Here is a 13,732-nt window from a genome sequence, read left to right on the forward strand (position 1 = left end):
AAAACACAAATCACCAAACATTACTGATCACTCAATTCAATCAAAATATCTTTGCTTTACCGGTTAAAGTCCTAATTCACAAACTTTAGTTCTCTGTCGGTAAACCCTGTCTCCGGTAAACCAAATCACATAGATGAAAAACCAAAACATCAAGAACATCAAAAATTGTTATCTAACATCAGTTCACATCAATTACCAACAATAAAAACACAAATTAGTGATCATGTCATCTAACCACAAAATCTCATTCTTCTATCCTCTATTGGTTCAGTCATCCACATTCAACTACATCACCTGCATCATCTCATCTGCATTAGTTATGCCAATTGTCAACAGATTCTAAGTGTCCTGTAATCACTATAGATTTCAACCTGATATCCCACACCACCTTTTCAACTTTATTTTTTTTTTATCCTTTCTTGAAGAGCTGAAAGTTGTTCTAAATTCTAATGGATGGTGGTGCTAATACTTTCCAGTTTTTGTAAATTTTCCTTTTCAAATGGATGTCTGCCTAAAAAGAAATTGACAACATTATAAATTTCTTCTTTCATCTCATCAATTTTGCATCCTCAATTTTATTTTTCTCCTTAATTTTGTAGACCACACCATTAAACAACTTGATTATCTCTGTGCATAAATCTTATTACCATCTTTCATGTTTTTATTGAGATTGATAAGGTATTGTTTGACTAACTGTCCTCTAAACTTTACAGCTTTAGTCCACATATTGAATCTAACATCATTTTGGTCAATGAGAATATTTTCAATGACAATATGGGTAGGATCCATAACCATTAATTCTGCTAGTTCATCAATTACCTTACTCCATGAGGTATTATCTTGTTTCCATCCTTAAAATTTAGAGTGAATGTTCTACTTTAAGTGGACCAAACTATCATATACATTTTTATTTTTTCTAGAAAATAGAGACCTTTGATGCTTATATCTTCCACCCATTCCCTAGTGACCTTGCCATAGAAACTATCTTCTTGCACTTTATGAAAGATAGAGTAGGCATTGGGAGAGGTGAGCTCCACATTTGCTTGGTCTTGATTGATTGATAACACAAAAGGATCAATAATTTTTTTTAAGGCAATTAATCAAAACATCCATGTTCTCTTTAAGTTCTTTTTTATCCATTCTAGATCTCTTATTGATCTCTCTAAGATCGTACAAGCAATCACCTAGTTTAGCATCGCAAATTGTCACTAGTTCAATTTACACCTCATGTTTGGGCTCCCACTTTAGCATGTCCTATCTCCATCCCCTCTCTAGGTATGATCTGATCATATTCTCCAATTTTGAGGCTATGAATACCAATTGTGAGGGACTAGAGTGTGGAATGCCATGGTCCCTCTTAGAGAGGCCCCAATTTTAAATAGGTCAGGTGTTATATCTCCCTGATGGTTTTTGATCCTCGTGGATACACAACCATTGGAGGTCATCCTCATTGGTAATTTACCTAGGGAACCCTACATAAAGACATCTTATTAATTCATTTGACATAAGTTTACATACCCCATTATTCATGCATTCGTGAAGCATTCATCATCAAACATTTTTAGAGATCTTCAAGGCTACATATTAATAATTCAAGCATTTTGGACCAAATTTACTATAATCTTATGCAAGCATGTGTGTGTTGATTAGGGTTTTTCATGTTCATGTGTTTGTCGTGCCACTACATACAACATTTGTGATTATATTTAAAGAGCAATGCATCACCATCAATAATTGCAGACCTGGGGTATATTTCCTTAACAATTATTTTAGTATTTGCAATATTTCATTCAAGGTTAATTCCTAAACTGTGATTTAACTTAGGAAAATCTCCATTCCCAACATATTTACCTTTGTTTCAGTGTGTAGGAAATAGGTGCAGAGCTATACTCAGAGAATCTGATAGAATCAACAGTAACAAACAAATTAGCTTTTGACGAAGGAAAATTCAAAGGTCCATGGTTAATTAATACTACCCAGTCCCAAATAATTAGGTTGAGCTTCTAAGGGTAAATTCCTGACATCTTATTTTGCCCAAATCCAAGTCAATGGCTCAGTAGGACTTCTATAGCTTACTATTTCTATTACAATACCTCAATTATCCCTCATTTTACCCTAATTTCAATCAATCCAATTCAATCCTTGTAAAGAATAGGTCCAATTTCACCCCAGGTGAATCTAATTAGAATTATCAGCCCTTCCTTAGTAGGATTGGGATTAGATCTATTAGGTTCACCCCTTTTTCCCATTGCAATGGTCAATTTGGGATTGCTTGTGGTTCTATAATTGAAACCCTAATTTCCAAATTTGCACCATTACATTTTGGTGGACTCGAGTTCTTACACCATTATTTTTTATTTATGTTCTCAGATCTAATTTGTATGCATTTTAATTTTTAATTTTGCACTCATATATTATAATTTAAAAAAAAAATTTATTAAAATTTAGAGGTTAAATTCACAAAAACCCTAAGTTATTTTCCTAAAATTTACTTGTGGGTTGAATAATTATTAAATTATATTTCAAATCTATGATTTTTCATAATTTCAATGCATATATTAAGTGGATATTAATTTGGCTACATGACATATGAATTTCTTGTTTGATAATAAGTGCATATGGAGTTCTTATCTTATTTTGCTAGTTCAATTTCAGGTTACATTAAAGATGTTCATGATGTTTCCTTTCATGCATATGACGATAACTTAGTTCTCCCTTTTATTCATAGCTATGATTTACCCTCTCCCAAAATTGGTCCTACCAATGAGGGTACATTGGTGCAAGAAGAGAATTTGAATACTTTTTTCAAAGATATCGCTCTTAGAGATGAATCTTTGAAGGATGATGTTCATCTTTTTCCTAAATTGTACCTCTTCCATGAGGATCATTTCTAGTGCAAGAAAATGATATTGTAGCTACCTTTCCTAGTGATACCATACCCTTTTTTTCATTTTAACGAGTTTCCAACTAGAGATGAAGCATTAATGAGTTATGATTGTCCTTCTCTTAAAGCTTGTCTTAACCATAAAGATACCTTAGAGGAAGAAGATGAAATCATTAGCAATTTCCTTGATGCTCTCCCCTCTAAAGATTTATCCTTGTAGAAAAAATAACCTAATCAATTCAATACCATTCATGTTTTTAGTTATGAGAATCCTAAGCCAAAAAACCTCCCAATATCCTAAAATTTGCAAAATACTTATGTGATAGAGGTGATATGAAAAGGGAACTTGAACAAAAATATGGTTAAAAAATACACCACACATTTAATTCCTGTGCCAAAAAGAAAGATCCCAATGTTCTTATCACTTCCCTTCATCCCCCCCCCCTCATCCTAAGAAATATGTTGATAGGGAACCTAATCTTGTTGAGAAACTCCATGATATCTTAGCTAAGATTTCCCTTTGGGATTTGATTCAATAGTCACCTTCACATAATAGGTTGATCCAAGAAGACTTAAAAAGGGTGGTTCCTCATCCTTCTTCTACACCAAAGGATATTACATTCTCACAAGATGAATTTTCTTCTATAGAGGTTAGAAATAGAGATGATACCCTTATTGTTAGTCCTAATGTTGATGAACAAAACATTAGAGGCACTTTAGTTTATAATGAGTCAGCACTTAATAATTGTTGTGTTGATTTATTAGATAAGATAAATTGGGATTATTCTTCTATTCAACCCGATACTCTTTGTGTTCATGGCTTTCATAATTTTCCTAGAGAGTCACTTGCTATAGTCATATTACCTACCAAAGTAGGACCCGTGACTTTAACTACTACTATTCATGTCATTCCCATCCATCTTAATTATAATCTCCTTCTATGTAGACCATGGATTTATGCTATGATATAATTTCCTTCTACCCTTCATTGTACAATCAAATTCATGTATAACAATGAACTTCACACAATAAAGATTGATCCTAATCCTTATATTTTCACTTAGGATGAAGTGGGATATATTTACCCATTTAATACTATGATTCCTTTAACAACACGATATCCTATCAATGACACTTCCTTAGCAAGTAATTGGGGTACATTATACTTTACACCCTCCTTTAATGGGTATAAGATCCCTCAATCTAAGATTAAATACTTGAAGGAGCCTTGTGTGTAATTTATCCAGGCTTCTTCTCCTTCCAACACATGTCTTGATGATGATGGGTTTTTTTTAGACTTTGACACGAAGAATGAACCATCTCCTCTAGACATTTCCACATATACACATGAATGTAATGGGCATGGTTTAGGATCTGTGCAACAAAGTTTTTAGGGTCATGAGAAATCTTAATCACACTTTTCCAAAGAGGGTCTAGGTTTCCAAAGTCCTCCTTTGTCAAAATACCCTCCCTAATTGTCTATTGAATCTATGTCTTATCATTCCAATTTGGCATTACAACAAGGTAATTTTTTGTCCAACCTCCTTCATGCTAATCTATTTTCTCTTATTTTGCCTAAATGAAGAAGGAAGCATAGACAACATCTCAAGAATTCTACTTTTTGCAAGTATCATCAAATCCATGACCATTTTACTAATGAATGTAAAGATTTGCAAACTAAAATACAACAATATATTGATCTGGGTATCATAAAAGTAACATGTGATAATGAATGCCTTCTTTCTTATGATCATTTCAAATAACATTCAAGTTCCTATTATGTTTCTCCTCACTATGTGACATTGTTAGCTTACCTATTGGGTGCTCATTATCATTCATGGTGGTACAATTTGTTGGAATCTAAGATCACTGAGAGGGGGGGGGAGGTGAATCAGTGTTTTGTCGGTAAATTCAATTTTAACCTTATTATAACATGCATTCACCAATCTGTAAACTGGTACATTTATAATTGAAACAAGTAATGCGGTCAATAAGCCAATCACAAAAATGAATACCATAACATAGAGAATTATACATGGAAAAAACCAAAGAGGAAAAACCACGGTGGGATTTGTGACCCACAATATCAATCCACTGGCGATATGAAAAGATATTACATAATATGGGGGCCTGCACATGCAAGAAGGCTTACAACCTAGAGCACACTGCTCAACACAAAGGAGTCTCACTGACTACAGTCACTTTGAATAATAAAACATAAGACTGAACTTATTTAATGCATCTGCTATGCCTGATTAAGTTTTGATTCAAGCTCTGACTGTTCCAGTTCTGAAACCCTAAACCCTTACCGGAATAACCTTTGCATTACAACATCCTCAATCACAATCATTTCCATCATATCCTAACATGTCCTATCATATATCTCATTTTACAAAATGATCTAATCAACTGACCTATATACCCTTACAATCCTTCATGACTCATGTCGGCTTACATAGATAATTACAAAATGATTATACATTCCAGTTCATTACATATATAAATAAATATCAAAATGAATTTTCAATTGTCGGATCTCCCAATGATGTTGGCCTCCTATACTGGTATCCTATTTATGAATCATGTCGGCCTCCAATACCGGTACCTGTAGCATCCTTCCTACTGGTGAAGATACCTGTCGGTGCCAGTGAAGTGTCTGTCGGTGAAGAACCAAACCAAATAATGAAGCCAGAACATGTTTCCATCAATGACAATATATGAAACCAATAAAATGAGTGTCAATTTCCAACAATCTCCCCCTTTTTTATTGATGGCAACACTCATGTGAAAAATGATAATGGTTTCCATCTGTCGGTTTTACCCTGAGACTACTCAACTTGAGCTGAATATTTATCTGTGATCATGATTTGTACAAAATACTCCATATCTCCTAATGTCAAGAATATATTTTTCACATATACCTCCCCCTTTGACATTAATGACAAAAACAATACCAAAACCCAGGACGAAGAATGAAATATTGTACAAAGAATGTGTCCTAAAACACCTTACCGGAGCTGAATATACTTGAAAATTTCCGAATAGGCTTTCTCCAAAAGCTCTAGATAAGTGTCCCAATCGGATGCATTCTTCAAATCTACCTTTCAGAGATCTCCCAAGGTTTTCTTGATTCATCTTCTCATCTTCAATCTCCTTTGACATCCTCATAGTTAGGGCTTGAATTTCATTCCTCATGACCAAATTCTCTTGACTCAGCTTCTGACATTTTTCATTAAGGGCATCTTTCTCATCATTATTCTAATTTTGAAGAAGTTCCTTCCTCCTAGCTTGAGTAGATGACAACCTCTCTTGTAGGATAAGAATGAATTCCTTGGCAGAATTCAATTCATCTTGTAACTTCAAGTTCTTCATCCTTTCAGCATCATAATCTTCAAGTGCTACCTCAAGTTGCTTCTCCATACTCATATCAGTGGATTTCAAATTCAGGATCTCCCTCAAGTTGTTAGACTTCCTCCGACGCACAAGGCTCTGATACCAATTATTGGAATCCAAGAACACTGAGAGGGGGGGGGGGGTGAATCAGTGTTCTGTCGCTAAATTCAATTTTAACCTTATTATAACATGCATTCACCAACTGGTAAACCGGTACATATATAATTGAAAGAAGCAAAGAAATCAATAAGAAATCACACAAATGAATACCATAGCACAAATAATTATACATGGAAAACCACAAAGAGGAAAAACCACGGTTGGATTTGTGACCCACAATATCAATCCACTAGCCATATGAAAAGATATTACATAATATGGGGGCTTGCACATGTAGGAAGGCTTACAACCTAGAGCACAATACTCAACATGAAGGAGTCTCACTAACTACAATCACTTTGAATAATAAAACATAAGCCTTAACTCATTTAATGCATCTGCTATGCCTAATTGAGCTCCGGTTCAAGCTCCGACTGTTCTGGTTCTGAAACCCTAAACCCTTACCGGAAGAACCTTCGCATTAGAACATCCTCAATCACAATTATTTCCATCATATCCTATCATATCTCTCATTTTACAAAATAATCTAATCAACTGACCTATATACCCTTACAATCCTTCATGACTCATGTCGACCTACATAGATAATTACAAAATGATTATACATGTCGGCTCCTTACATATATACATAACTATCAAAATGAATTGTCGGATCTCCCAATGATGCTGGCCTCCTATACCGGTATCCTATTTGTGAATCATGTCGGCCTCCAATATCGGTACCCATAGAATTCTTCCTATCGGTAAGATACCTGTCGGTGTTGGTGAAGTGTCTGTCGATGAAGAACCAAATCAAAGAATGAAGCCGGAACATGTTGCCATCAATGATAACATATGAAACCAATCAAATGAGTGTAAATTGCCATCACAATTTTAGGTGCAATCATACTTGGCGATAAACATAATAGTCTATTTATTCTTATCTATATGCTTGGGGTCAAGAATAATTTTATCTCTTTCATCTCTCTAAGGATTCACTTCTTCTTTAGAGTTGAATTTTGCATAAAATAATATCTTTTCTTGCATTGAACATTCATTCATGCGAGTACATGTGTGTTCCTTGTTTAGGAACTTTCTTTGCTTGAAGTGGTGCATTTTTATTATATATAATCTCTCCTTAGAGGTTGTGAAATACTTCTCATTGTTTCTATGCTTGGGGGGCATTGATATTTCCTATCCTTTCTAAGGATCCACTTTTCCTTTGTTGAGTGGTGTTTTCTCAAGAATTCTATCTTATACAAGAAGGTGTATATCCTTGACTGCAACCTCTTCTTCACTTAGAAATGTATGTCCAATATAAACAAACCCCTCACTTAGGGTCAAAAGTGTGTCATCCTTCATCAAGAATCCCTTTACCTAGCAATAAAAGGAAGGTAGGCATTCTTGTTCTCCTTCCCTTATTTTGGTAGAAGATGATGTTGATGAGGGAAATGGGAGTCTAAATCAGATATTTACATTTTCTCATACATCAAACAATGGAGTGGTGTTTTCTCAAGTATACTTTCGGTTAAGCTCAATACTGGAGGACTAAATCCTCTTACAAACCCAATTTGATCTCCAATGATCGACCAACTCCTTTGCCTGAATGATATAACATTATTCGCACATTACATTTATTGACCATGACCTCTTACAATAACCATGATGATCTACAATGAGATATTACATCTTATTTATACAAACCCTCGTCCATAAACAATTAGGTCGGCCACTAGACAATAAACCAATTACATAATTACAAACCATGTCGGCCTTAGACCAAAAATAATAATATCCACACATAAGACATCCTGAAAATACAACAATAGGTCCTATCCACATGTTACCTTAATGTCAGTCCATAACCTAGATCAACCGGGACCAAGTATAGATCCACACGCATCAAAAATGATCTCCAAATGCAAAGTATCGAACATGATAACCAACAACATCATGAAACTCCATCAGAAGCTGCAACAACACCAATTATACAATGCATCAAATATCTCTACCAAAATCTCTACCGGTGAAACCCTCGTTGGAACCAGAAACCAATCTTCATAGCAAGCAGGCTAGCATCCAATCACTCAACCAAAATCAACTGACCAAATATGAGTAAAAGCATTGTGAACAAGTCAATTCCATCACCAGATTATACTAGAGTCAACTGGATCATGCCAGATCCAAGCTAACCAAAAACTACTCAACCTACCAGGACCAGAAGGTTGTCGGTAAAGCATCCAAATAGCTAGTGTTGACATCAATGAAAAATATCAATGCAACACATAATCAATTCCACCAAATGGCCAACAATCTCCCTCTTTGGCATTGATGGCAACACTAGATGTGAAAAAAATCTATGTACCAAGAAATGCCAAACGAGTCTCCCCCTGTGGAAGACAACCAACAATCTCCTGCATATGGCTCTGAATATCAATGTCTCTCTCCCTCTCAATAATATCTCTGCAAAGTTTTGATTTTTTTTTTCACATCACTATCTCTCCCCCTTTGACATTAATGCCAGAAATCTGATAGAAATATAAAAGAAAAAACATAAGCCTCTGAATCTCAAAGCTGACTACTCCCCCTGAGCAGTAGCATCCCACATCAGTGCCAGAATGAATAGTATATCTGATAATACATACCAGACTGATGCCAAACCGCATCAATCAAGTCTCTACTAGAGGGGTAGAAACCCCCAATCTATCTCTCAGGTACTCAAATGATTCCTTGGATAAAGGTTTAGTGAAAATATCTGTAATCTATTCATTAGTGTTATGATAAATCAGTTTAACTTCATTTGCTTCCACCTTCTCCTTCAAAAAGTTATACTTGATAGGTATGTGCTTTGTATTAGAATGAAATACTAGATTTTTTGATATATCAATAGCAGCAGAGTTATCACAATGAATAAATATCGGTGCATCACAATCCACATTTATATCCTTCAACATTTGCTTCATCCATAAAACTTGTGTACAATTAGTAGCAACAACAACATACTCAGCTTCAGCAGTAGATAAAGAAGTACATGACTGTTTCTTGTTGATCCATGAAACCAACTTCTTTCTAAGAAAGAAAGCTCCACCAGAAGTACTTTTTTGGTCATCAACATCTCCAACCCAAACAACATCTCCAATCATAGATTTGTATCTTGTAGGATTTATCAATGCAGAAACATCTTTCCTTGTCAATTTCTCACTTGTAACCATAGGTGTACTTACCGGTTTAGAATCTCCCATACCAAATTTCTTCAACAATTCCTTAGTATATTTAGTTTGACAAGTAAAAATGCCTTGGTCAGTCTAAGTAATCTGCAAACCTAAGATAAATTTCATCTCACCAATCATAAACATCTCAAATTCTTTCTCCATGTTCTTAGAAAATTCTATGCATAATTTATCTTCACCTCCAAAAATAATGTCATCAACAAATACTTCAACAATCAGTATATCATCATTAGCAATTTTATAATATAAATTACTGTCAGCACTTCCCTTAGTAAAAGCAAGATTCAAAATATATTTATCCAACCTTGCATACCAAGCTTTAGGTGCTTGTTTCAATGCATATAAAGCTTTCATTAACCAGCAAACCATATGAGTATGATAGTGAAAAACCATTACGTTGCTCAATATAAACTTCCTCATTAATATCCCCATTCAAGAATGCACATTTAACATCCATTTGATAAACCTTGTAGTTTTTATAAGCAGCATAGGCAAGAAATAATCATACAACTTCAATCCTAGCTACCGGTGCAAAAGTTTCTCCATAATCAATTCCTTCCTTCTGAGAATATCCTTTACAAACCAATCTAGCCTTATTCCTTATAACTTGACCATCCTCATTCAATTTATTCCTAAAAACCCATTTAGTTCCAATAACATTTTTATTTTTAGGCCGGGGAACCAAAGTCCATGTGTAATTTTTCTCAATCTGATCTAATTCTTCTTCCATAGCTTTTCACCAAAATTTATCTTTACATGCCTCAATTACTGATACCAGTTCAACTTGTGAAATTAAACATACCTCATTAGTTGTCATTCTTCTTCTTGTCATCACTCTATTGTTTTAATCCCCAATGATTTGATCTTCAAAATGATTCAATCTTACATACCTAGGAGTCTTTTGACTCTCTATTCCTCTTCCTTGATCTTTAGTTACTGTAGAATTCTCTGATGTTGCCAGAATAACTGGTTCAACTCTCTGTTCTGCTAAAGGTGCTACCAATTCAGACATAATCATTTCCATTGCCCATTTCTTCTCATAAATTATGATTTGACTTTTGCTCAACTCATCTACTTTGACATTAGCACTCTCCACTATTTTCTGCAACCTCTTGTTATAACATCTATATGCTTTGCTTTCATTAGAATAACCAAGAAATATGCCTTCATCACTTCTAGAATCAAATTTACCAATAGTATCATCTCTCCTGATATAACATTTACTACCAAAAATTATAAAATACATAACTGTAGGTCTGTTACCAAACCATAATTCATAAGGTGTCTTATTGATTTCTCCTTTGCTATGTACTCTGTTGAATGTGTAAACCGGTGTACTAACTGCTTCTCTCTGGTAGATATGAGGTAGATTAGCTTCCATAATCATTATTCTAGCAACATCCAATATAGTTCTATTTTTCCTTTCCACAACTCCATCTGCTGATGTGTACGAGGAGCAGAAAATTGTCTTCTAATACCATGCTTGTCACAAAAGTTATTAAACTCACTAGATGTGAATTCTCCACCATGATCTGATCTCAAACATTTAATCTTCAATCCTGTCTCATTTTCCACTTTAGGCTTAAAGATTTTAAACTTTTCAAATGCTTCAATCTTTTCTCTCAAAAAAGTAACCCACATCATTCTAAAATAATCATCAATAATTAGCATGAAATATCTATCACCATGAATTTTTTTAACACTAGCAGGGCCACACAAATCAGTATGAATAAGATTAAGAACATCATTTGATTTATCTTGTATACTCCTAAAAGAGGTTCTGACTTGTTTACCCATTTGACATTCTTTACATACCAGATTATAGGGCTCCATAATCTTAGGTATATCTCTAACAACCTTAGTTGAACTGATCTTTACAATGCAATCAAAATTCACATGACACAGCCTTTTATGCCACAACCAACTCTCATCAATCTGTGTAATCAAACATGTCTTCTCACCGGAGTTCAAATGAAATATGTTACCTTTTGTTTATGTACCGATTGCAATCTCCAAGCTAGATCTATTAATGATTTTGCATTTTCCATCCTTGAACTATTATTGAAATCCCTTATCTACCAATTGTCCTACACTTAAAAGATTATGCTTCAAACCTTCATCATAATAAACATTGTCAGTATTGTTCTTACCATGCAATGATATAGTTCCTTTTCCCATGATGATACATGCCTTATCATCTCCAAATCTAACCAATCCACCATCAATTTCTTGTAAAGACAAAAACTTCCCTTTATCTCTAGTCATATGATGTGGACAACCATTGTCAATTACCCATTCATCCTTATCCTCAATTTTAGCAGCAAGTGCCTTCTCGTCAGGTACATTTTCTTCCAGTTCCAGATCATCTTCCTTGATAGAGAAGAATACCCATTCCTTCCCATTGCCAAATCCACTAGCAGAGTCTTCTACCAGTTCATCATCTGAATCAGTAATGCCTTCCTCATCTGCTATGTAGCATGATTTGTCTCTGTTTTTCTTGAATCTATACTTGTTCTGATATCTAGGGTTAGGTTTAAATGATCTTTTAACTCTTTCTTCAAATATTGAAATTCTTTCAGGACATCTAGATGCAAAATGACCAATATTATTACATGCAAAACATTTAAAAGGTGTTTTCCCTTCATACTTACTTCCTATTGGTCCTTTCGGTATTCTTCTAGAAAATAGTGCTTCAAGTTTCTCAAACTCATCATCTTCTCTCTTCATATCTTCTAATTCTTTTTCATATAAATCTTTCTAGTCTTGCTTACCGATTGTAGATGTAGATGCATGAAAAGAAGGTTTAGTCTTCACAGCTCCAGAAGGTCCAAATTCCTCAAGCTCAAAGGCAAATAGTTTCCCAACCAAAGTGTCTTTGTTGACAGATGTATTAGCCATTGTTCTCAACTCATTAATAGAAGTAGCCTTCATTTTGTAAGCTGATGGTAGGGCTCTCAGGACTTTAGAAACAATTTCATCTTCGCTCGGAGTTCCACCAAAACATTGAATTCCCATAACAATCTTATTTACCCTTTCCATGAATGCAGTAATCCTTTCATCTTCTTCCATATTTAGGTTTTCATATCTCACCCGGTAACCATCAAGTTTAGCAATCTTTACTATAGGGTCACCTTCATTAAGAGTCTGCAACTCATCCCATATAGCCTTTCCAGATGATTTGTCTATTAGTCCCATAATTTGCTGATTAGAAAGTGCATGCAAGAGGGCTTCTCTTGCTCTACAATCATTCTCCATCTCCTTGTCCAGGTTTTCCAGAGGAGGATTACCAAATACCAGATTATAGGATGTGACACCATTCTGTTTGATCTCCCAAATCTCCTTGCCAAGACATCTCAGATGTGTCTCCATCTGAATTTTCTGTACTGTATAGTTTGTTCTTTCAAGCCTTGGTATATCCCTTCAAAAGATAGCTCCAAATGAACTGGATGAACTTGAACTGTTAGTTGCCATAGGATCTTCCTCAATTGGTTAAGCTTTCTGCAGAGAGGACTAAAGCTCTGATACCAATCATTAAACAATTTTGATAACCGGAAGCCAACTGAGAGGGGGGGGGGTGAATTAGTTGTCACAGATTACAAGAAGCTTTAGTAATTTAAAATAACAATACTGAAACCCAAAACAATAATACTGGAATAGCAATTAATCCAATTAAGCATAAACAATAATCACATAATAAAAGACATCCACACAACACTAAGATTTGTACATGGAAAACCCGGTTTAGGGAAAAAGTACGATGGGAAGCCTACCCACAATTAGATAATACTTATGCAGTAAGTATGTGAATTTACAATGAAGTGGCATGCACTTTCAGGAAGGCCAACAACCTAGAGCACATTTTTCATCACAAAAGGAGCCTCACTGACTACATACAAATCCAAACTACAATCCAGAGAAGTGTTGAACTGCAAAAGATAGCATCTCCTATGCCTGAGTACAGTTTCGGTTAAGGTCAATACTAGAGGACTAAATCCTCTCACAAAACCAATTCGATCTCCAATGATCGACCAACTCCTCTGCCTAAATGATATTACATTATTCATAGATTGCATTTCTTGACCATGACCTCTTACAATAACCATGATGATCTACAATGAGATCTTAC

This window comes from Cryptomeria japonica, chromosome 1 (assembly GCF_030272615.1).
Source record: "Cryptomeria japonica chromosome 1, Sugi_1.0, whole genome shotgun sequence".
NCBI classification, from domain to species: Eukaryota; Viridiplantae; Streptophyta; class Pinopsida; order Cupressales; family Cupressaceae; genus Cryptomeria; species Cryptomeria japonica.